A 25,569-nucleotide genomic window follows, 5' to 3' on the forward strand; every position below is an offset into this window, starting at 1 on the left:
AACAATTTAAAAAATTAACGAAGTAACTTAAAAAGAGTTAAATTAATTAATAAATTATAAATAAGATAAGTAAGATGAGACAGAGAAAATAAGCACTATCATAAAAAAAATGATTTAAGCCCATAATAATAATAATAATAATAATAATAATAATAATAATAATAATAATAATAATAATAATAAGTGAAATGTCATTGTTACCCTCATATTTAACAGCCCAACACTTATTTAACGGAGAGGGGGGAAAATAGCCACTTCAAAAATAATTAAGGGGAATAAAGTGGTTACATAAACAATACAGGGGGGAAATATGCTATATGTAAATAACACAGGGGAAAAAGTGTCATTTTCTCTTTAATAAATTATAATTTCCTTATAAAATTACACAGAGTTCCTGAATTTTTCATTTATTACGCAGAATTTGTTTCCATTATTCTCACAATTATAATGATTTAACTATTCTTAGAATTTGGTAACAATTTTCCATGTTTAAGTATATATTGACTTTTTTTTTGTAAAGAATATTCTTAATTAAGCACAGACAATGGGTACAGATTGTTAGAGAATTAGTTCTAAAAAGAACTTTTCCTACTGCCTCAGAACCCATAATAGGGGGCAACATAACACAAGAAGAAAAGTAAATGGTAATGATACAAAGGGAGCCTAAGTAATAATACATGAAAATATTTAATGTATGTACAGTGGAAGATGTATCACTTGCTAATTGCTATCAACTGGTGCCGCCACTCCTGCCAGAGAGCTCTCCAGAAATTGCACTCCCATATGATACCGATCCTGTGTGTGAACTGGAAACCCGAGACTTATGTAGTTGTCGAATCGTGAAAAGATCTCTAGGTAGAGGCTGGCTCTGCACAGTCTTCGTGTCATCATCATCTTGCCTGTCCATATTTCTCCTCTTTCCAGGTAGTCTGTCTCATCCTGAGTGTGCTGGATGAGACACAGCCCCTGGTTTGCCTGCAACCGAAGGAATGTTGCTTTGTAGGCACACAGATATCACAAAATCAGCATCTGGCGAGAGGCAGAGAGGTGAGAAAGGCGGTCAGGCTGAGAGCAGAGAGAGATCGACGATGGAGAAAGGGCAGGCTTTAGGCTTTCTGTGAGCTTGACGAATCAATCTTGGCTTAGGATATACGGAGTATTTCAGTTGTTATATAGTATATATTGGCTTTAATTTGTGATAACAATTCATTAGATATTAATTAATTTTCATATAAAATTTTGATATCAAAATTAAACTTTATTAGTTTTTTTACCAATTAATTTATAATTATATTAGTTTGAATCGGAAAGTTGAAGATGATGATTTTACTTTTATTAACAGTATAGATAGATTATTATTATAAAGATTACTAATTTTAATCTACAATTATATTAGGAATAAGAAAGTAGGAAAAATTATATTATATTAAGAATTGTATTACCAGATTTTAATCTACAATTGTAGTCCGAATAGGAATTGTATTACCATATTTTTACGATATTGGGCAAACCTTAATAGTATAGGAGTCTTTTGGGCGGGAAGTTAAATTGAAGATTTTGTTTTTATATATAGTATACATGCTGTATAGATTATGATCTTGTTTTTAATAATAGTATAGATTAGATTATTACATAGAAATTGTATTACACTATTTTATAATATAAGAATAGGAACTTTAACCGAGAAGTATAGTACGAATAGGAAAGTATAAAACAATATATTTTATTAGAAAGCGAGATTCTTTAGGAATTGAGCGGAAAGTTAAGTTCAGGATTTTGTTTTTTATATATAATATAGATAGATAGATTAGTTGATAAACCAAGTATGTATGAAGTAGTTATCAGATGATTTGAGCAAAACTCGTAGATTAGGAAAATTGTTTTAATGTGTATGGCTATTGTAATTCATTTGTGGCTAATTTGTACGGAATTTGTTCATCTATTGCATTAGCTGGTGTAGTATGCTAAAGAAATCAAGCCAAATCCATTCTCAATTTTAACTATACAAGTTTTTCTTTCCTCTTCTAGAATTTCCTTTATATATATATATATATATATATATATATATATATATATATATAGAATCTTGATTAGGGCAGCTGGCTCCTCCCGTGCGCCCGTCTCATTATTACCGGTTCTCTACTTCTTCGATACTCTCTACTACTTTTATGTTTCGGGCCCATTTCTACTACCTGTTTGAGCATTTTACCCCTACATCGAGGTAATTTTAAAATATACAAATAAAATTATTACCACTTAAAAAACTTGGATTTAATACCAAGACTGTGAGGTAAGGATCAATTGGTAAGCTGAAATCCTTGTATCTAGGATCATACAGACCATTCATAATGGGCCTACACAAATTGGTAAGCCAAAATCCTCAATCATTATTGTGTGGACCATGGTCCATACAAGTTGTGTAGACCATATTTAGTATACTATAAAATAATGTACATTTAGTACAAAAATAATGTACATTCAGCACAAAAATAATGTACATTGTATTAAGGGGATGTACATTATTTTTGTATTGATTGTACATTATATTGTATATTGTACATTCAGTACAAAAATAATGTACATTTAGTATATTAAAAATGTACTTTATGTTATGGTCCACATAACACTGTGTGGACCATGGTCCACACAATAATTAGCCCAAAATCCTTGTATCTAGTCTAGAATTATACGGACCATTCATAACGGTCCTACACAAGATAATTTTACAATTGTGAAATATATACACACGCATTTTAAAAGAGGTAAAACACATTATAGGCACCACCGGATAATAAACAACTTGATTAAAGAACTTGTAGTCATTGAAAGGATCGGAATATGATATCAAATAATGTGAAAATAAATTAATATAATACTAATAACAAAATCATTCTTAAAAATCTCAACTTTTTAGGATATCGCACTTTTACAAACAAAATTGAACAAGACTAATATGAGATTTTGAACACATAACTTAAACCAAATGTTCCTTAATCTATTATCCCGATTAACTTATTTAAAGTAGGTCATGTCATATTAATTAACATGCATTCATGTTGTGTTGAGACATATATATCGCAAAATATGTCTTTGACATGAACATAACATGTTTAATAAACATGTTACAATCCACAAACTTATACAAAAACAAGTTATTAAACAATGTTATATATATGTTATAACATGCATATATTGATTTAACCTAAAAGGTTAAAAAATCTATCATAACATGTTAAATAGATGTTGAACTTACATTGATTGATCGGGACGCCAAGCTGGTGAAGCTATGTTTGGAGCGTTGGGAGGTTGAAGTTGGGATCCTACTGGCCTCTCCTCATTAGGTCATCAAAATTAGTAGATTTTAGTGTAGTTTTTGAGAAAATTTGTGTGATGTGGGGGGTGAGAGAGTGAAGAGAGATAAGTGAAGACCTCCTGCAAAGAGGGCCTTTTTGTCCTTGATCATGGGCCCCGCCAAATTGAATAGCAGCCGACAAAATCTAGAGTGGAAGGCAACATAGCGCCCAGCCGTGCGCGTGCAGTGCACGCCCCGCCAAGCGTGTTACAGTAGCTTTTTTTAAAAAATCTTTTTTCTTTCTTCTCTTTCCATCTTCTCTCTCTTACTTGGCACCTCAAAAACCGATCCAAAAACTTCACTATTGAGGATGCCTTTACCATTAGTTTCAGCCTTTTTTTTTTTTTTGAAAAATATAATAAATTATCATAAGCTACTCATATGGACACTGCTTAATGCAAAAATAGTTTTATATTAAATTTTTTAAAAAAAAAAACAGTTTCTTATCATGTGTATTTGCTTGACAAACCCCAGAGCGTGAGGATGAGCCAATGAGTGTTTGAGAGAATCTTCTCCCACGATTATTACGACCGCGGCTTGTACGAAGACTATAAATTCTCTAGCTTATCCTATTTTCTGTCTTTGGATATCTGATGTAGTATTATGGAAAGGAGTGATGTGATTGCAATTTGTATTATTGTGGTATGTATGACGTCATATTAAGTATGCCATTAAGGTGTGTTCATTAGTTTAGATAAAAGATTGATTTGATAATTTGTGGAGTATAAAATTGGTACAGTTTATGACAATTATGGTACGTAAAAGGTGTGCAGTTTATGTGGAGTTTGAATTATTTTATTATTAAATGCTACCTGGGTCGCAGTTTATATGTACCGTGGAGTACAAAATATGTGCAATTTATTAATTCATGTGGCATTTGATTTTTTTTAAAAGAAAAATAGTCAACTCGGCCCCGAGCATCCACAATAGAGTATAATATGAGGTTAATGTAAGATGAAATAACTTGAGTGGGGTTATTTATATATGTGGGCCGCGTGGTGGGGTTACTTAAGAAATTATTTCTCCTGCAAAGTTTGGAAAGAATGTCATAAAACAAAAAAAAAAAACAAAAAAAACAAAAAAAACAAAAAAAACAAAAAAAAAACAAAAAACAAAAAACAAAAAAAAAACAAAAAAAAAAACAAAAAAAAAAAACAAAAAACAAGTTGTGCGTGCAGTGCAAGCGCCCGTGTAACGCTTCAGGCGCGACTGACGCTTCATTTATTTATTTATTTATTTATTTTTAAAAATTTCAGTTTTGTTATTTTTTTTCTTTCTTTTTTCTCTACCCTCCCATCTTCTCTTTCTTAATCACTCTTACAATATCCCCGTAATATTCTCAACTGATAATGATGCTCTAAGTCAATAAAATAATACAATTAATCCATCTTTGTTTAGTTATCATGCCGTCAAGGTGTTTAACGAGGAAGGAGAGAACTTATGGGGCGTGAGCCGTGGACCGTCTCCAACAGTCAACCGCTCGATCACATCTCCTGAATGCATGGTCCAGAGTTTGTTATTCTTCGTCACACCAGGGGGGATTGTTATGCTCTGCAACCGTGTGCACCATGCATGGTGCACACGGGTATAGATTCATAATTTTTATACTGTAGATTCATAATTTTTATATTGTAGATTCATAAACTCTATATTGTAGATTCATAATTTAAATACAATAGATTCATAATTTCTATATAGTATATTCATAATATATGTACTGTAGATTCATAATTTCTGTACTGTAGATTCATAATTTCTAGACTGTATAGTTATCAAATTATGAACATATAGTAATTTGTGAATACAGAGTTTAACAATTGAGAATATGAACATCGAAAATTATGAACATATAGTTCTAGAATTATGAACATATATTTATAAAATTATGAATCTACGGTATAATTTGCCACCAGGGGCAACCTCCATCCTCCATCAGTGTTATAATAATATCTAAAAACATAATAAGTATTAATACAGGTTATGTCCCTGAGTTTATGTCTGTGTTGATAGTGCTGAGTTGTTTGTACATTATGTTATCAATATTGTACATTATTCTTTTTTAGACAAAAATGCCCAAGCATATTCTGTTACTGTTAAAAATCCACGTTTCCTCCTTCTCCCTTAACGCGTAATAATTTGAGATGTACGCTTCTGATACATTCCTCCTTCATCGCATAATAATATGAGATTTCCTCCTTCATCATCCTTCATCGCCTATCCAAGTCTCAATCTTTTATCACAGAGATCTTGCTTTCTCTCACTACAATGTAGCGACGAATTATCATCTAGGAGCTCTTGCTGGCAATCTAAATGCAAGCCCGGAGTTCCGCTCATCTTCTTCTCTCCTCAGCAATATCCCTCCCTTTTCCTTTCTCCCACTACAAAGTACCGGTAACGTCTGAATAGATCCGGTTTTTCATCTCCGCAAGCTTCGCCCTCCCATTATTTATTATATGTTCTAATAGGTTATTATTTAAGGTAAATTTGTTCATTAATTTTGTCAAATTAAATAAGAATTAGAACATATAATAAATAATGGGAGGGCGAAGCTTGCGGATCATCATGAAGACAATCCTAACCTACTAAGGCAGATTGGAACCCAACAAAGGGCAACAAGTCTATTATAGAGGCTGTTTTTGCTATTGCCAAAAAGGGGAAGAGAGTAGACCACCCTCTCATTTTGGCGGGCAGTATGTTCGAGGCAGCTCCAGCAGGGCAGCACCACAGGGAAGATTCTACTCTCTCTTTTCGCTTTATGGTTGATTCTACAGGTACACCGGTTTGTGTGGAGCTAGACAAAATGATTGCTGCGGTCAAATATCTTGTACCGGAAGATGCCGAGTTCACAGATGGACGAAGTCTAAAGGAGTGTGCCATCTGGTACACTAGAGGAGTTTTCTCCACCGGCTATCTTCAAAGAGCTGTTGCTTGTTACTTTCAAGGAACCGTCAAAGCAATTTATTATAGAGATAACTACAAAAGTAACTTTCTGTTGTTAAGGGCAAAAATCAACAATATGCTTGGCTTGTAAGGATATGATCGATTTATAGCTTTATAACTTGGACTGCTAATGTTTAATATTGTATCTTACCATGTTTATTTATAATGTCTTTTATGGTTCAATTTAGACACTTTTATTTCTTGTATAATGCAATTTGAGGGAGAAAAATGGAAATGAATTGCTAAAATATTAAAACCTCAAAAATTGCAATACCTTATCTGATGGGTTTCCTTTGTCCCCCAATTGTATGATTCCTTTTACAATGGTTATGAGATTGTTATATGTAACTGATTATACAATAGTACTTGTCCATTCTTTAAGAATCTGTGGCTTTATCCATTTTTTTTGTTTTTGTGAGTGTTTTATGTTTGGTTCTATTTACGCCTGTGGTTGTTGTATGCTTTGATGCTTTACATGTTATATCTTATTTTTTGGCCCTTTAATCATATTCCTTTTGACTTGAATTGGTATAAAGTGAAATTTAAATGTAGAAGAAAGGAAATTGGATCCATGAGATATTGTGAACATTGTCGTCCAAAATGTATGTTGATAGAATCTTTTTGAGCTGGGAATGGATTTGCATGCTTGATGACTAGCTTATTATTCCAGAAATTAGTTTGGTGATTCCTAAAAAGATAGATGTGGTAGAGATTAGGTTTCAGGTTTTTTCTTTTTCTTTGTGTATTCTATTTTAAATATGGAGTCTTCTAATAAATTTAGGAGGTCTGAAAATTTTATTCAAAATGACATAAAGGCATAAGGCTCCTGCATAGCAGGTCTAAATGTTAATAAGTTGGTTGGAGTTAAAATCAATATTAATTTATAAGAGGCTGCATATAAGAATACTCCATATTTAATACGTAACTTTCACTTTAGTCTTGTGAGAAATATAATCTATTTATCTATTTTAAAATGATTTACTAATCGAGTTTCAACATTGGGCATAAATTTTCGCGCAAAGCGCGTAGAAAAAACTAGTTATTATTATAATTGTTAAACCAAGCAGCTAGTAATTAGTTGTTAGAAATTAAAGTACTACGTGGGCCATGCTTAGCATTAGTTTAGCCGCGGGATTGCAGCATGGTTTACATGGGCATAGTGTGAAGTAGTACATGGAGTCATGGAGTGTTACGTGGCCATAATTTTAGGAATTTATTTCATTAGCTTTCACTATAAATATATTTTATTACAATGTATTTGACATCATCGACAAGCAATAAAATATTATTATTTTCCTATTCCTCTCTTTCTCTGTACTTATATATATATATATATATATATATATATATATATATATATATATATAGACACACACATACACACACATATATAGATATATTATATTTAATATATCTAACATTTGGTATCAGAGCCAGTCAATCTTTCAACCCCGAGATATTTTTCGTAGTGAATTATGGCAGCAAATTTCAATATTGTATGGTCGGGTCCCAAATTGGGTGGGAAACTCGATTACAATTATTTGCCAATTATGCCGTCCACACATTTTAAAGCTCAAAATCTTTGGAGCTTTGTTGATCCCGGTCTACCCGAAGGAGCTGATGCAGCCCAAACACGGCGAGATCAGTTGGCCTTAGGACAGATTCACCAAGGTGTTCATTACTCCATTTTTGGGCAATTAGCTCGTGCTCAAACAGCAATGCAAGCGTGGGACATCTTAAAGGTATCAAACAAAGGAGTCGATCAGGGACAGAAGTCTAAGTTGCAGTCGTTGAGAAGGTTGTACGATAATTGTGAGATGACCTCTATAGAAACAGTAGATACGTATTTCACTCGTCTTATTGATATGGTGAATAAGATGAGGTTATACGGAGATACGATTGAAGATAGTGCAGTGGTTGAAAAAGTTCTTCGAACTATGCCGATGAAGTATGACCATGTGGTGGCTTCGATAACAGAGTCACACAAAACTGAGCTCATATCAATTGCAGAGCTGAAAGGTATGGTAGAAAGTCATATTCACAGAATTGCGTCAAAATTGGAACCATTAGCAGAAGAAGCTTTGAAGAGTCAAGTCACCCTTAATGTGACTGACACTAATCAAAGAGGTGGAGGATCTGGTAGAGGTCGTGGAAGAGGAAGAGGAGGTTCTAGTGGAAGAGGTCGTGGTAACTTCAACCTAGGAGGAGGACGTGGTAACTCCAACCAAGGAAGAGGTGGAGGTAATACCAAGCATGGTAAATTTCCATTTCATTGCTACAATTGTGGCAAGTATAGACACAAGATTGCAGATTGCTGGTATAATGAGGACAATCGTGGAAATCAAGCAAACATTGCTGAAAACACTTCTGAAAATTTTGGTGAGAGTTCTGAAACATTACTTTTGGCCAGCAATAGTTTTTTCTGCAGATAAGAACATATGGTTCTTGGATACTGGGTGTAGTAACCATATGTGTGGGAAGAAAGAATTGTTTTCTGAACTAGATGAATCAGTTCGGTCTGAAGCGACATTTGGCAATAAGTCAAAGGTGCCAATTTTGGGAAAAGGTAAAATCTCTATTCAATTGAAGGATGGTATTCACAATTTTATATCCGATGTGTTCTATGTTCCTGAACTACACCAAAATTTGTTGAGTATGGGACAATTGTCAGAAAAAGGATATAAGATAAATATTACTCAAGGGTGTTGTACCATTGCAGATGCTAAAGGAGTTTTGATTGCAAAGGTAAATATGTCCCAGAATCGACTATTTCCTTTGAAAATTAAGCATACTCTCCTTGCTTGCTTTAATTCTGACGTTTGTTATGGCATATGCGATTTGGGCATTTCCATTTCTCTGAATTAAACTATCTTGCGAGAAAGGAATTTGTTTCTGATTTACCTGTTGTGAATGTCCCTTATCGTATCTGTGAGATTTGTGTGATTGGGAAGAAGCATAGAGATCCCTTCCCCGTGGATGAGTCAAGGAGAGCCATAAAACAGTTGGAGATTGTTCACTCAGACCTGTGTTCGTTGGAGGTTCCCTCACTTGGAGGTTGTAAGTACTTTATTACTTTCATTGATGATTTCAGTAGGAAAACATGGGTTTACTTTCTGAAGCAAAAGTCTGAAGCATATGATGTTTTCAAACAATTTAAGGCTTTTGTTGAAAAGCAAAGTGGTTATGAAATTAAAATCTTGAGAACTGATAGAGGTACAGAATATATTACTTGTGATAATTTTCTGAAAGAGAAGGGTATTCAGCACCAGATGACAGCCAGATACACTCCACAACAAAACGGAGTGGCTGAGGGGAAGAATAGATCAATCATGGATATGGTGAGATGCATGTTGAAATCTAAGAATCTGCCTAAGCCTTTTTGGGCAGAAGCTGTTTCTTGTGCTGTCTATGTGTTGAATAGGTATCCAACTAAGAGTGTTCGTGATAAGACACCTGAGGAAGCTTGGAGTGGGAAGAAACCCTCCACAAGAGATCTCAAGGTTTTTGGATGTTTGGCATATGCACATGTGCCATATCCATTGAGAAAGAAGTTGGATGATAAAGGTGAGGAATGCATATTCATTGGTTATAGTGATGCTTCCAAGGCTTATAAATTGTACAATCCTGAAACTAAAAAGGTTGTTATAAGTCGTGATGTTACTTTTGATGAATATGGTGGCTGGGATTGGTTAGCTAAAGATGAAAGTTCAGTTGTTATTCCTGTTGTTGAAAAAATTGTTGATGAGCAACCGATTCCAGATAATGTTCAGTCTCCTTCACATCCAGAGTCGTCAGTTAGAGGATCTCAGCGCGAGTTCCACTTACCAGCTCGCTTGCAAGATTATGTTTTGGGTCATGATAATGACCTGTCAGATGAAGAGATTATTCAATTTGCTCTTTTTGCAGATTGTGACCCTTTATCCATTGAGGAGGCTGCTACAGAAATTCCTTGGCTTAAGGCGATGGGTGAGGAGATTCGTGCCATTGAAAAGAGTCGTACTTGGGAGTTAACAAATTTACCTCATGGGAAGAAGCCAATTGGAGTAAAGTGGGTTTATAGAACGAAATACAAGTCAGTATATCCAACTTGAAGACGAAGACATTTCTTAAATTGAAGAAAGAGATATTGGGATGAACAATATATCCAACTTGGTTTAAAGGAGGCAATGCTATAATAATATTATTATTATAATTGTTGAACCAAGTAGCTAGTAATTAGTTGTTAGAAATTAAAGTACTATGTGGGCTATGCTTAGCATTAGTTTAGCCGTGGGATTGCAGCATAGTATTACATGGGCATAGTGTGAAGTAGTACATGGAGTCATGGAGTGTTACGTGGCCATAATTTTAGGAATTTATTTCTTTAGCTTACACTATAAATATATTGTATTACAATGTATTTGACATCATCGAGAAACAATAACATATTATTGTTTTCCTATTCCTCTCTTTCTCTCTCACTTTTATATATATATATATATATATATATATATATATATATATATACACATATATATAGATACTCTGTATATTATATTTAATATATCTAATAGTCATCCCTCGTTTCTTAGTGCTGCTTCAATTTTTTAATTTGTTGATAAACCAAGTATGAAGTAGCTAATTAGCGGATGATTTGGGCAAAGCTAGTAGATCAGATTAGGAATATTATTTTAATGTGTATGTCTATTGTAATTCATTTGTAGGGAATTTGTTAATCTATTGCAATAGCTGGTGTAGTATGCTAAAGAAATCAAGGCAAATCCATTCTCAATTTTAAATACACAAGTTTTTCTTTCTTCTTCTATAATTTCCTTTATATATATAGAGTCTTGATTAGTGCAACGAACTCTTCCGTGCGACGATCGTGCGGCCGTCTCATTATTGCCGATTCTCAACTTCTTCAATCTTTCATCACAAATTCTATGCTTCTTACTACCTGTTTGAGCTTTTTACCCCTACATCGAGATAATTTAAAAATATACTAATAAAATTATTATTACTTAAGAAACTTGGATTTAATACAAAGGCTCTAAGGTAAGGATCAATTGGTAAGCCAAAATCCTTGTATCTTGGATCATATGGACCATTCATAACGGCCTACACAAGATAATTTTACAATTGTGAAATATATATATACACACACTTTAAAAGAGGTAAAACACATTAAAGGCACCATAGCATAATAATAAAAACTTGAATTAAAGAACTGTAGTCATTGAAAGGATCAGAATGTGAAAAATAATATAATACTAATAATAAAATCATTCTTAAAAAGCTCACATAATTTTCTCCCACTTTTACAAACCAAACAAAACTAATATGAGATTTTGAACACATAAGTTAAACCAAATGTTCCTTAATCTATTATCCCAATTAACTTATTTAAAGTAGGTAATGTCATATTATGCATTCATGTTGTGTTGAGACATATGTATCGCAAAATAATATATCTCTTTGACATGAACATATCATGTTTAATAAATTTATAAACATCCGACAATCCATAAACTTATACAAAAATAATTTATTAAACAATGTTATATATGTTATAACATGCATATATAGGGCTGCGGCTTGTAGAGTGTAAATTCTTTGGCTTATCCTATTTTCTGTGTTTGGATATCTGATGTAGTATTAAGGAAAGGAGTGATGTGATGGCAATTTGTACAATTGTGGTATGTATGACATATTATGTACTCTGTATGTCATTAAGATGTGTTCATTATTTAAAGATAAAAGATTGATTTGACAATTATCGAATTTTGCACACCCCTATTCATAGGATTGTGAGTTCACAAGTTCACACCCAAGCAGTAGTTCTCACATGATGAATCGGACCACACACCCCCCCCCCCCCCCCCACACACACGTTCCTATGAGAACACATTTTTACATGAGAAAAAATCTAAACCGTATAAAATAAAAAATTAATGGTCATCATTAATCCATGTGTGTATGAAAAGTTCATCTATTCTTCTTGGGGGGAATTCTTCAACTATTTTCTCAAATTGTTGTCTTGGTTTTCACAAACAACACAGAAGCAGCCCAGTTATATACCAGATGTTGCACCTTTAAAGATAGGAGTTTGTGTTGTTTAGTTGGTTAGATCATTTACTTGTTAAGGTTGAGGTTATAGGTTCAAATCTTGTTGTTAACATCCTTGTTTTTAGTTTATATACCTGTTAAATAATGATGCGCAAAGACAACGATTTTTTAAAACCGTTGTCTTTGTAGTGTTATTCAAATATGCTTAAAGACAACATACCAAAGACAACGGTTTTATAAAACTGTTGTCTTAAACAAATAAAGAACGCGTAACGACAACGGTTATATAAAACCGTTGTCGTTTTAGTGTTGTGTATTCGAGTGCGCTTAACGACAACACACCAACGACAACGGTTAAATAAAACCATTGTCTTTTTTAAAAAAAAGAGTGCACAAAGACAACGGTTTTAAACAACTGTTGTCTTTCTAGTGTCGTGTATTCCAGGGCGCTTAAAGACAACACACCAACTACAACAGTTAAAGAAACCGTTGTCTTATTTTAAAAAAAAAAAACGCACATAGACAACGGTTTTTTAAAACCGTTGTCGTTGTGGTGTTGTCTTTTCACAAAATGCACAAAGACAACACACTTATAACAACGGTTAAGTAAAAACCGTTGTCTTTGACAAAAGTGTTGTATCAAAGACAACGGTTTTGGACCAAACTGTTGTCTTTTATACAAAAGACAACACTTTTCTTAAAAACTGTTGTCTTTCTAGTGTTGTCTATGTGCATTTTTCTTGTAGTGATATAGGAAAATCTGAAGTTCCATTTACATATGAAAAAATATGAGATTCCCACCATGTATTTATAAATAAATATAGGTTGTTTGCAATTGTGTGCACTCACATGTCTGTTTTTGTGCATTCAACTTGGGATTACCTGCATTTATTTGATGCAATTATCCATTAATCATATTTGATGCAATTATGGTGAACAAATAAATTCAATTCAACTATAATAACAATCATCAGTTTGTATGTAAATTCATGGGTTTCTATGTAAATTCAACTAAAATACGAAGTAACAATCATGAGTTCACCGAAATCGATGGACTAGCCGACTGTGACCTTGTATGTAAATATATTTTTAGTACTTTTTTAATTAAATTTAATAAATATATTAACAAATTTATTACATAATAAATTATTTTTGTAAAAATAATTAACAAAAATAAAAAATTATTATAATTATTATATTATAATTGTAAATATATTAAATCTTTTTAGTTGCAATTATGAAATAGTGGTTTAATTTGGTTTGATTAAGGCTATGTTTGGCAAACCGAGCTGAAAAGGTAGCTGGAAGCTTAAAAGGAGTTGAAAGCTGAAAAGCTATAAGCTAGGAGCTGAAAGTTGAAGAGCTGTTAAGCTAGCTGTTATGCTGGGAAGTGTTTGGTAAAATTAACTTTTTGATAAGTAGATAAATGTAAAAAGACAAAAAAGGACATCTTCATAAAATTTAAATTAGTTTGTTTACATATTAAAATTTAACATTTTGTCTAAAAAAAAATTAACATTTTGAAATAAAATTATTAACATAATCATGATCTAGTATCCCATAATGAAGTAGCAATATTGTTGCAAATCTCCTTCATCTAATAATAATAATAATAATAATAATAATAATAATAATAATAATAATAATAATAATAATAATAATAATAATAATAATTGCGGTGAAAGTTGCGGATAAAGGAGAAGAGAAAAGGATTTTAATTGGGAAGGGCAAACGACGTCATTCTTTAAAATAATAAGGACAAAGATGGAAAAAAAAGTTAGGAAGCTACTGCTTATTTTGAGAGGCTACCTAAAGTAGCGTTCCAAAGTAAACTCTTATTTTAAGCTATGAGCTTATTTTGGAAACATTACCAAACAGAACTTATAGTTTATTAGTAACTTAAAATAAGCTATAAGCTCCTAAATAAGCTCTCCAAACATATTCTAAGGCGCTATGTTTGACAAACCTAGCTGAAAAGATAGCTGAAAGCTGAAAAGCTATAAGCTAGAAGTTGAAAACTGAATAGCTGTTAAGCTATCTGATTATGCAAAAGTGTTTGATAAAATTAACTTTTTGATAAGCTGATAAACGTAAAAAGACTAAAAAGGGCATTGGTGAGCTGTCGTAGGCTCCCAAATTAAAACCTTACAAACATAGTAGCGGGAGTAAGGATTGATCCCACGAGGAGTAACTAGTTTAAAATATGTGCTCAAATTAAAGTAAAGGGGGTTTTGGTATGAAGGTGATAATCAAAGAAAATAAACGAATAAAGCAATGAAAACAATATATTGAAAACACTCAGAATAGAAAACCTTGGTTAGTAAAGATCCACCACCGGAATATAACACTGATTATTGATTCATAAAGCAATTAATATGCAATTGAATATTTGTCGTGAAATTATTTCATTTCCGTTTTCCCTTAGTTATAGGTAACTAAAGCACACGCGGTTTAATTACCCCTAACTACTAAATAACCTAAGACAAGCGCTATAGATTTAATTTAATAGCAGCAATAGGAACTAGGAAAACCGACAAACTAAATAACACAAGCACAAGCGGTTGCATTTAACTTAGGAAAATATTCTACCCGAGTCCAATTATCACTAAGCTGTCAATAATTAACCCAGTTGCTACTGAATATTAGAATAATTTGTAGCACAACATTATCTAATATAGCAAATAATTATATCAAGTAAATAACTAGTAGGCCTCCCTAGCAATTAAATGATACAACTATTCAAATAATTTAGAAGAATATTTAATACCCAAATGCATAAAAATTATATAATAAAAATAAATAAATAATCTTACAGCATAATCAATTCCGGGGCTTCAATTCACTAAACCAAGCTAAAGAAATTAGCAATGAATGGACATTGATAACAGCTTTACAGAATAATCGAGAGGGGAAGAATGAACCAAGCATGAACATTTTAAAATAGAAATCTTCCACTATCTATATACTTTCCAAAATCAACCTAAGCTATTTTCTATCATCCATTTTCTTCCTTTTGCGCTAAGCCACGAAATCATCCGAAGTTGCTGCTTGTTCTCGCGCCAGTAATCAGTCGACGAAGCTTTCTTTCGTTGCTACCTGCGCCTCACATTCTTTAGGTGGAATTAAAACAAAACATTAGTTAGTATTTGCTAAAGGCTGGGCCACTTAAATAATATAATATATATATATATATATATATATATATATATATATATATATATATATATAGTAGTACGTAATATATATATGTCTATATAAGTATAGTACGTAATATGTATTATATTATATTATATATATATATATATATATATATATATATATATATATATATATATATTATATATTTAATATTATATATAAAAAGAACTAATTATAAGACAATATTAAATAACTAATGCAGAATTATTATAAAGATGTACCTAAAATATGGGTGTAAAATATGCCTATCAGGCATATTCATAAAATTTAAATAGGTTTGTTTACATATTAAAATTTAACATTTTGAAATGAAACTGTTAGCATAATTATGATCTAGCACCCCATAAGAAGTTGGAACTTTAAGGAGTTGTTGGATGGTAAAGAGTTGCGGGAGAAGATTATTAAAATTTAACATTTTGAAATGAAACTATTAGCATAATCATGATCTAGTATCCCATAAGTAAGAAGTAGTTAGCGGATGATTTTGGCAAAACTAGTAGATTAGGAAAATTGTTTTAATGTGTATGGCTATTGTAATTCATCAGTGGCTAATTTGTAGGAAATTTGTTAATCTATTGCAATAGCTTATATAGTATGCTAAAGAAATCAAGGCAAATCCATTCTGAATTTTAAATACAAAAGTCTTTCTTTCATCTTCTAGAATCAGTGCAATGGACTCCTCCCATGCGACGATGGTGCAGCCGTTTCATTATTGCCGGTTCTCTACTTCTTAGATCTTTCCTCACAGATTCTCAGCTTCTTACTACCTGTTTGAGCCTTTTACCCCTACATCGAGATAATTTTAAAAAAATACAAATAAAATTATTACCACTTAAGAAACTTGAATTTAATGCCAAGGCTCTGAGGCAAGGATCAATTGGTAAGCCAAAATCCTTGTATCTAGGATCATACCAACCATTCATAATGGACCTACACAAGATAATTTTACAATTGTGAAATATATACACATGCACTTTAAAAGAGGTAAAACACAGTAAAGGAACTACCAAATAATAACAAAAGAAACTTGAATTAAAGAACTTGTAGTCAATGAAAGGATCAAAATGTGAAAATAAATTAATATAAATATTAAAAACAAAATAATTCTTAAAAACCTCACATTAACATACATTCATGTTGTGTTGAGACATATGTATCACAAAATATCTCTTTTCCATGAACATAACATGTTTAATAAACATGTTACAATCCATAAACTTATACAGAAAACAATTTATTGAACAATGTTATATATACGTTCTAACTTATAACATGCATATATCGATTTAACCTCCTAAAATGTTAAAAAAATCTATGTTTTTTCCAAGGAGAAAGAAAAAGCCATAGCTGAAGCGGAGATGAAAGATCTCTTGTACAAGGTGTCAAAGGTGAGTGTGGTGATTAAAAAATTGGGTGAGGAGATCCAGGCACACAGCGGCGGGGAGAGGGTAGAGGAAGTTTTCAAGAATGTAGCGAATGTTGATTAGTGTTGCTTGAATGTATGGCTATTGTATGTAATTCATTAGTGGCTAATTTGTAGGGAATTTAATTTATTAATCTATTGGACTATAAATAGCTTGCTGCGCTGTAGTATGCTAAAGAAATCAAGGCAAATTCATTCTGAATATTAAATACACAAGTTTTTCTTTCCAGTTCTAGAATTTACTTGACATATATATAGAATCTTGATCATGTGCATCGGACTTGTAACACCCCGTGTTACAACCCCTAAACCAAACTAATTAATTAATTAATTACCCTAAAAAGGGAATTAAAATCCATTAATTAGCTAAAAAGGGGTCCACCATAGTCCATGGACCTTTATCCCTAAAACCAATCCCTTAGTCCTATAGGAAATAGAATTAGCAAACCCATACCATTTAGACCCTAATTGGGACTCTTAGATATATAAATAGGGACATAGGAGGCACCTAGAACTCACACCACAATAACTTTCACCACACAAGAAATTCCAAGAATTCCCATAGGAGAAATCAAGAAAGAAGAAATCTTAAAGAAAGATCCTTCATAGCCAAGGGATTTAATTAAGGCTAAAAGGTAACCCATGTCTCAACAAAACCTATTTTCCTTGCTATAATCCCCTTCTTTGGCTTCCTCCATATGCTTGTGTCTTGATATAATGATTGTGATGTGATCTTGATGATTGATGAGATGATTTTATGTGTGATCTTGATAATCTTGATGACAATGAGAGGATCTTGATAATTATGTGACATTCTTGATAAGTATTGATGTTTCTTGATTTTAAAGATAAACTATGATTTTGTTAAATTAAATATGATTAGAGCCCTAGGTTGAATCATGAATTTCGTATTGGGATTTTCTTGGTATATTTGGGTGGGGATTCATATGTTCGGGTGTTGATTATGTCTAGGAGTCATAATAGGTTGTGTTCTACGTGATTGTTGCTTTTGATCCATTAATTGCCTACGTGGTGTCGTTATTTGCGTTTAAAAGTGTCTAAGCATGGTTTCGGGTTCCACAAAGGATCTCGGGGCGTTTATTTTGATAAAGAGTCAGTGGGGGTAGGGAGACCAGCCACCTACCCGCTGCCCAAAGAAACACCGCCGGCAGCGGGCAGCCGGCGGGCACCCTCTGCCCGGAAATCTGTCGCCGGCGGGTGGCCTTCCACCCACCGGCTACCGGCTTGTCATTGCCCACTTCGGGACTTTGGCTTCCCGTTTGATTTCCCCAACCCCCATGGTGTCCCAACGGACTCCGTTTGTCATGCGTGAGTCTAGTTTGATGTTTCGGGTACCGTTCTTAGGATAAAAGAGTCTCGTTTATTGCATGCTAGTTGTATCGGTAACCCGTTGGCCTAGGAAGAAGATGTATGAACCCCTTAGGACTTTCATAGTATGTCGATAATAACGCATAAGTTTATCTATACGTTTTCCCCCTTCCCAATGTGCTATTATATGCTACTATGTGTTATGTGATGCATGATCCCCCAATTTGGTTGCGATCAAATTGGTTATTCCTGAGCTGCGGTTCATTCTCCTGGATGCGGTCAGTGATTCACTTCTTGGGCTGCGGTCCACATGGGCCTCGTGTGTTATGGTCCACCGACTGGACGCGCAAGCGGTGTGTAGGGCCACTAGCCCGAGGAAGGCCATAGTCCACCGAATGAGTAATTAAGCGGTGTGTAGGGCTATGGTCGGCTGCGATCCATTGAGTGATATGCCAGCGTGTGTAGGGTCGTAGTCTCCGAGGATCATCGCCTACCGAATGAGTTCCTCAGGCGGTGTGTAGGGCTTTGATCAGCTACGATCCACCTACTGTGCTCGTCAACGGTGTGTAGGGTCGCAGTCCCCAAAAGAGGATCATAGTCCACCGACTGAGCGCGTCAGCGGTGTGTAGGGCTGTGATCTGCCGTCGAACTATCGGCGGTCTATTCAGTTGGTTGCGATCAACCCCTTCATGCTGCGGTATGAGGTAGGGTGCTGCGGGGCCGTGTTAGTGCTATACGCACTAACCCTCATGTTCGGAGCATGCGATTGGTCCCGTGGCGCCACCAAAGTGTGCCTATGTGATATGAATGATGATTGAAGGATGACGTGATTGATTTGGAAGAGAACTATGACCTTAAATATATGTTCGTTATGATACTGCCTTTATGTAACTGTTTATCATTGATTAATGTGCTTATCCCTACCTGTCGAGTCTATTCCTGGTTTTAAAGCTAGAGTCTGCTAAGCATATATCTTCCTGCTTCAAAATGATTTTCATATATATATATATATATATATATATATATATATATATATATATATATATCTACCTATATTGTATTTCAACGCGTTGGAGTGGGTTACCAGCATCATTCGCTGAACAGATAGTTGGCTTTCAGGCACAGATGAGTAGACCCCGGAGCACGCTAGAGATCCGAAGCGTAGATTAGTTAGTTCCCTTTCGGCCTGCGTGCCATGATTATGTATTGACATTGCTTTGAGGATATTTAGTTAGTTTAGCCTGTGCATCTGAGCTCTCCAGCTTAGATGTGGCATAGCACCCCGCACTCTTATGTTTGGTTTTGGGATTTAATGAAAATTTACCTTTAATATATATGTTTTAAAAAGTTTCAAAATTTCGGGGTGTTACAGGACTCCTCCCATGCGACAATCGTGTGGCCGTCTCATGATGCATCCATCCCTCCGATTTTCTATTGGCGGCTCTCTGTCGCTCCAATTTCCCATCGTTGGGTCTCCGTTGTGTTCATCTTCCATGGAAAACTCATTGTTGCTTCGATCATCCATCATTGACTCTCCATTGCTTCACTTTTCTACCGTTGACTCTCCTTTGCTTCAAATTTCCATCATTGATTCTCTACTGCTTCGATATTTCATCGCAGATTCTTTACTTCTTCAATCTTCCACCGCTGGCTCTCTATTTCTTTGATCTTCCATTTCAACTCTTTGTTGATTTGATCCACCATCGTAGACTCTCCACTACTTCAATTTTTCATCGCCGGCTCTCTACTACTTTTGCATTTCAAGCCCACTTATACTGCCTATTTGAGCCTTTTACCCCTACACCGAGGTAATTTAAATCCTTTTGTAGTTTGTGTGTTTGTAATAATATAGAGAATAAATGTATTGAATGTGCAGAATGAGTTAAAATAATTCAAATACGCCTCTAAATTAATTAGCTAATTTTTGTTATTTATTACCCTAATTGCTCTATATCATTTATGAAATCTCATTTCTCTTGATCACTCCGTCCATATTATATTAATGTACTAGTATTATACTCGTGCAATGCACGGAAATTTTTTTGTTATTATGAATTTAAAATTTTAAAAAGTAGAAAAAAAAATGAAAAAATATTAAACCGTCCAATATTATAATATAGTTAGACTTTATATATTTGGTGAAGTATCTATTTTCATAGCATACAAAATTAAAATTAAAATTTTGTATGGTTAATATCATCTCTAATCATATACATATTTAGATAAACTTATATATTGTTGAATTACAAGTTTGTCTGCAAGCCTTTAGCTCGTGGAGAATAGTAACAAAGAGTAATAATAGCAAGAAGAAGAAGAATAAAGAATAGAGAAAAGACAAAGAAAAGTGATTATTATTATCATCCAGAGAAGAAACTCGTACAGCATTACAATTGTATATATAACATCTCTATCACAATAGCCTTCAGGACTTTTACAGAATTAGGACTCCTACCGTATTAAGAATCCTATCATCAATAGAATAGTGTCCACATAAGGTTTTACAACGCTCCCCCTTGGACATTATTTGGCCATAATCATGCCTCGTTAAAAAGTTGCTAGGAAAACCCTGTGGGAAAAACCTAGACAAGAAAATAGTACAATAGAAGATATACTCATGCCTCATTAAAAACTTCACTATGAAAACCACGTGGGAAAAACCTAGTTGAAGAAAAAAGTACATGATATATGTAAAACATATATTGTATTGGTTGCCTTATTAAAAAACTTAACTTTAGAAAACCTTGTGGGAAAAACTTAGTTAAGGGAAAAAGAGTACTGTAATTTTGCATTTCCTCAGTTTAAGATTATTATTAGAGATTATCAACTGATATACTGGACTGACTGATTCAGAGACTTGATTTGTCAGCCATCCAGTTAGAATGTAGATTAGTTTAGAGTGAAAGACTAAAGCAGAAAATAAATCAACACATACGATGTTTACCCAGTTCGATATAGTGTGTATCTACATCTGGGGGACTATCACCGAGGCGTCCAATCCACTAACTCATAATCCAATGTACAAAGGTAGAGAAACAACAATCTCACCCAAGTGCCCTACACAAGGTACGTACCCAGTCTACAAAGGTTTAGTGGATTGTTGAAGTCGGAGAGCCAAGCATGAAGAAGTCAAATGATATCCCTACAATTGGAGAGCAAACTCTGATGCAGTCCGCTTCAATGACGCAGTCCCACGTTATTCCCACAACTGAGTGATCTTCGCGTCCTTTCGATTAAGCAACGTTAATCCTTCTCAAGTTCTTCATCATAATCACCAAGAACTTAATACCTTGAGAAGAGACATGATAATCAAAGATGTGTGTTCCTGTATAGCATTGAGCGTTTTCGTCTTCTTAAACACGTAACCGTAATTCTTGATCGAATGAGGGTACTTATACTTCCTATGAAGGAACACTCTCCAAAAATATCTTTGATTGTAGATGGTAGGACGTATTTTTTGAAGAATTAAATCTTTCAGATTCGGTCCATACCTTCCAAGCTCATCCGCTAATATTCTTTCCAAAACTGTCTTCACAAACCGCGTTCAGCATTTTGGAAACATCTCCCTTTAACAGATCTTCAGTGGAAGTGCGTCTGTTGATAAAACTGATCAATCAGTCTTCTATAAGAGTAAACAGACACCAAGCTAAATCCTATCTTAATTTGCCATAATAATATTGTCAATTACATGTTGGGGTTTTGAACAAAATAAAACACTAACAAGTACAACCATAAGCCTTCAAGGCATAATCTTCATGATTTTGGGGTTTGTTTACTTCTCCCCATTTACATTACTATATCTTACTCATGCCTCATTAAAAACCTCACTATAAAACCCAATGGGAAAAACTATTTGAGGAAAAGAGTGCATGGTGTATGTGTATTCTTGTTTTAGATTAACTGCCTCGTTAGAAACCTTAGATTTAAGGAAAAACCCCGTGGGGAAAACTTAACTAAGGAACAGAGTACAATTGTTAGTCTTCAAGACCCAATCTTCAGGATTGTAAAATGATACTCCCCCCTCAAGAAGACAATCTTCAAATCCACACATATATATCCAAAATTGTAGAAATGGATTAGTCAAATCTTCAGGATTGTCACTAGAGTGAATATCTTGCACAATAATTCTGTGACTCTTCTAGAGCTCGTATTGGTTGAATTTTGACGCTATATTTGCTTTGTCAAATATTCTTTAACATACTCATATATCATTTGTGCAACTCAAGGGTTATCGTCCTCATTTGAGACATCGGGGGTAATACATTGTTTAACCAGTATGGAATTTTGGCCTCACGGGGATCAAACATATAAATAGCCAATACCCAAACAGCCTATCAAAACTATACATTTGTTTATCATATAAATACCAAACTCTTTTGTAACTCGGAGAATATATTCAACACTATTCCAATATTTCATTGTAGTAGGAGCCCTAGATGTTACTAGCAATTTTATCGCAAATATCATGTCTGTTGCGATTATGGAACTTCTGGTTCTAATAGGTTCTCCAACGACAAATGAAGTAAAGGAATGTTAAGGTATCCTTACCGAGTCTAAACGGTTCCTTATCCACTTCAAGAGATTATTAGGCAACCTATAGTTTGACGAAACCATGATACTTAACCATATAGATAAGTCAAAAATAGGCTAACTGGTGTATAAAATTTATTCAATAAAAGACTCGATCTTCAAGTCGAGATAATACTTAGCTTTCACATGCTTTTATTTCAAAATTTCCGTCTTTAGATATGAACTGATATCATCAAGCTCTTTAGTTATTTCATTGATGTTTACACTATCAATATTGACTAAGATAATAACTAATAAATAAGTTCATTATCAACCCTTTATCGTGCATATTATTCCTTCTTAATGAGGATAATAACTCCATTCGCATCCCTTTAAAGATTAAATAATGACACATAAATTCTCATTTCGGGAATTATAAATCCATCAAGGATTTCTCAAGATAAATATTAACTGTATGTCTAAATTTATTATTATTCTGCCAATGATATTATGTAGCGGAACTTAATGCCATTTATCGTTGGAGATTTTATTTGATTAAAATCAATCAAGGGTCTTTGCGTGAACCGATAGGCTACAAACTCGCTTCATACTCTATCACCTCGTTATTCTTGTTTTCCTTCCACACCATTTGTAACCTACAGGGTTAATACCTCAATGGTGTACGAAAGGAATATATTAGCAAGTTGAGTTGTATATGCCTTTAATTGCTCTCTTTATACGTTAATAAATCTAGGCGCTTCTGGCACCTAGCTCTGGATCCAGATTGTCATATAATATGAGCAATGTGAAGCCAATTGTGTTGTCGACAACTTATAACATTTCTCAAGAATTTCTCCCATATATATAATTGCTCATGGCAATATTTAAGTCAACCAGATTCTAGACATTTCCCAAAGATATTTTGATCTGGTCGTTCCGCATTCCTAGTATTACGTTTCTTTGGTGCACCTATGAATTGACTAGGGTTTCTCGTTGTCTAGACGAGCGTGTCCTAGACTAAATTATTCAAGTTTTTCAAAGAGTGACAATGTTTATTTCTTACTAGATCTAGTATTATGATTCTTAACTTTTACATCGATAGATCTCCTACACTTCTAGCGTCAAGGAGTATCGGTAGATATATTTGGTCCAAGTTGGGGAAAGTATATTGGACCTAGTCACTCTTTTATGATCACTATGATCAATAAATATGTTTGGCAGATTATTTGCTAATATCGCAAATAGATTATTTTTTGAACTTCCAGTTCAGTCTAACTAGTACGTGGAATTTTAATAATGAAGATGTTTTCATTCTATGAAATTTCTTGGCATTCCATTAAAAGTTAATCTATTATCTCCCCCTAATGCCGAGAAAAAATATCCATTAAGTATGCAGTCAGCGTATCTATTGATCCCCTATAATGGGCTCTAGGTATTTAAACAGCAGACGTGGGTTTATAGCCCATAGAGATACGCGTGAGGTGGTGATACAATAAAATGGACTACATACTAAGACTCGAAACACAGACAGGGAAATGGTTAATTCTACCACGTACTATGTGTATGGGGGAATAATCATGTTATGCAGTTGGCCAAAGTTGTATCAAATCAGCAGCATGCAATACTGCGTGTCCCCCACAAGTGACTGGTAGACTGGACCGTTCCAGTAATGGTCTAGCTGTTAGCTTAATTCTTTTGATAAGGGATTCAGTTAGACCACTCTGGGTGTGGACGAATGATACAGGTTGTTCCACCTTAATCCCCATGGCCATAAAATAATCGTCAAAAGCTGACGAGGTGAATTCACCAGTTTTATCCATTCTTACATTCTTAATAGGATAATCGGGGAATTGAGCATTCAATGTAATGAGTCGAATTATAAATTTTGTGAATGCCTTATTTCATGCATGTGGACAACAGGCACACATGTGTTCATCGGGTGGAAGCATCAATAAGGACCATGAAATATCAAAATGGTCGAGATGAAAGATGAATTGGTCTACAAATATCAACCTGTGGCCTCTGCAGGAAGACAGGTCACCCAAAACCAATCTTACCAATCTTAGGACGTGAGGGCCTTAGAATAAGTTTTCCCTTTGCACAGGGAACACATGTGAAATCTTTTTGTAGAAAGTATGTTTGTCCTAAGAAGGTTGTGTCCAGTCGAGTTTGAAAGTATCTGACTTATCATAGTTTGCCCAGGGTGACCTAAGCGAAATTAATGTGTATCTTTAAATTAATGTGTATCTTTAAATTTCTCTGCAAGTGCAATGCAGGAAATTTGGGGCTTGATATAAGAATAATACAGGCCTGAAGAAATGGAAAGAAGTTTTTCGATTTCCATTTTCTAGTTATTTACCATTTTTTTGTCAAGATAATCAAGGAATTCGGTATTGTTTTTGATTTAGTTTCTATGTGAAAACTCGTTTGGACCGAATATCCTTAAAACTAAGTATGGTTCTTTTTGATTGAGGATATAGGAGGGCAGTTTCGATTATTAACTTTGTTCTGTTAAGAAGAATAAGTGAAACTCTTCCGATCCAGAGCCCACAATAAGAATCTTCTGTCTGTCAAAATAGTGTGCGTGGTTGCACTATCTACCAAGCATAAAGCAGAAACATCCTCCATATCTCTATAGAGAAACGAGTAATCAGGAAAACGAGGGATGAATATTCTATTCATAAGAAGATTTATTTAAAGAGCATAGAATATTTATTCAAAATTCATAGAGGCACTTAAAAGTATGAAAGAAACTGTCGCGGCTAATCCACAATTA

General features: G+C 34.0%; 1 long non-coding RNA gene across 1 annotated transcript; it reads left to right on the top strand.

Moving 5' to 3' along the window:
* Positions 1–549: 549 nt before the first annotated feature.
* LOC109155184 lies at positions 550–24,489 on the top strand. Its single transcript, XR_002049865.1, has 5 exons — positions 550–901; positions 7,453–7,458; positions 9,412–9,416; positions 20,653–20,663; positions 24,479–24,489. It is a non-coding gene; the product is annotated as an uncharacterized LOC109155184 (long non-coding RNA).
* The last annotated feature ends 1,080 nt before the right edge of the window (positions 24,490–25,569 follow it).

The sequence above is a fragment of the Ipomoea nil genome, unplaced genomic scaffold, assembly GCF_001879475.1.
Source record: "Ipomoea nil cultivar Tokyo-kokei standard unplaced genomic scaffold, Asagao_1.1 scaffold2694, whole genome shotgun sequence".
Taxonomy (NCBI): domain Eukaryota; kingdom Viridiplantae; phylum Streptophyta; class Magnoliopsida; order Solanales; family Convolvulaceae; genus Ipomoea; species Ipomoea nil.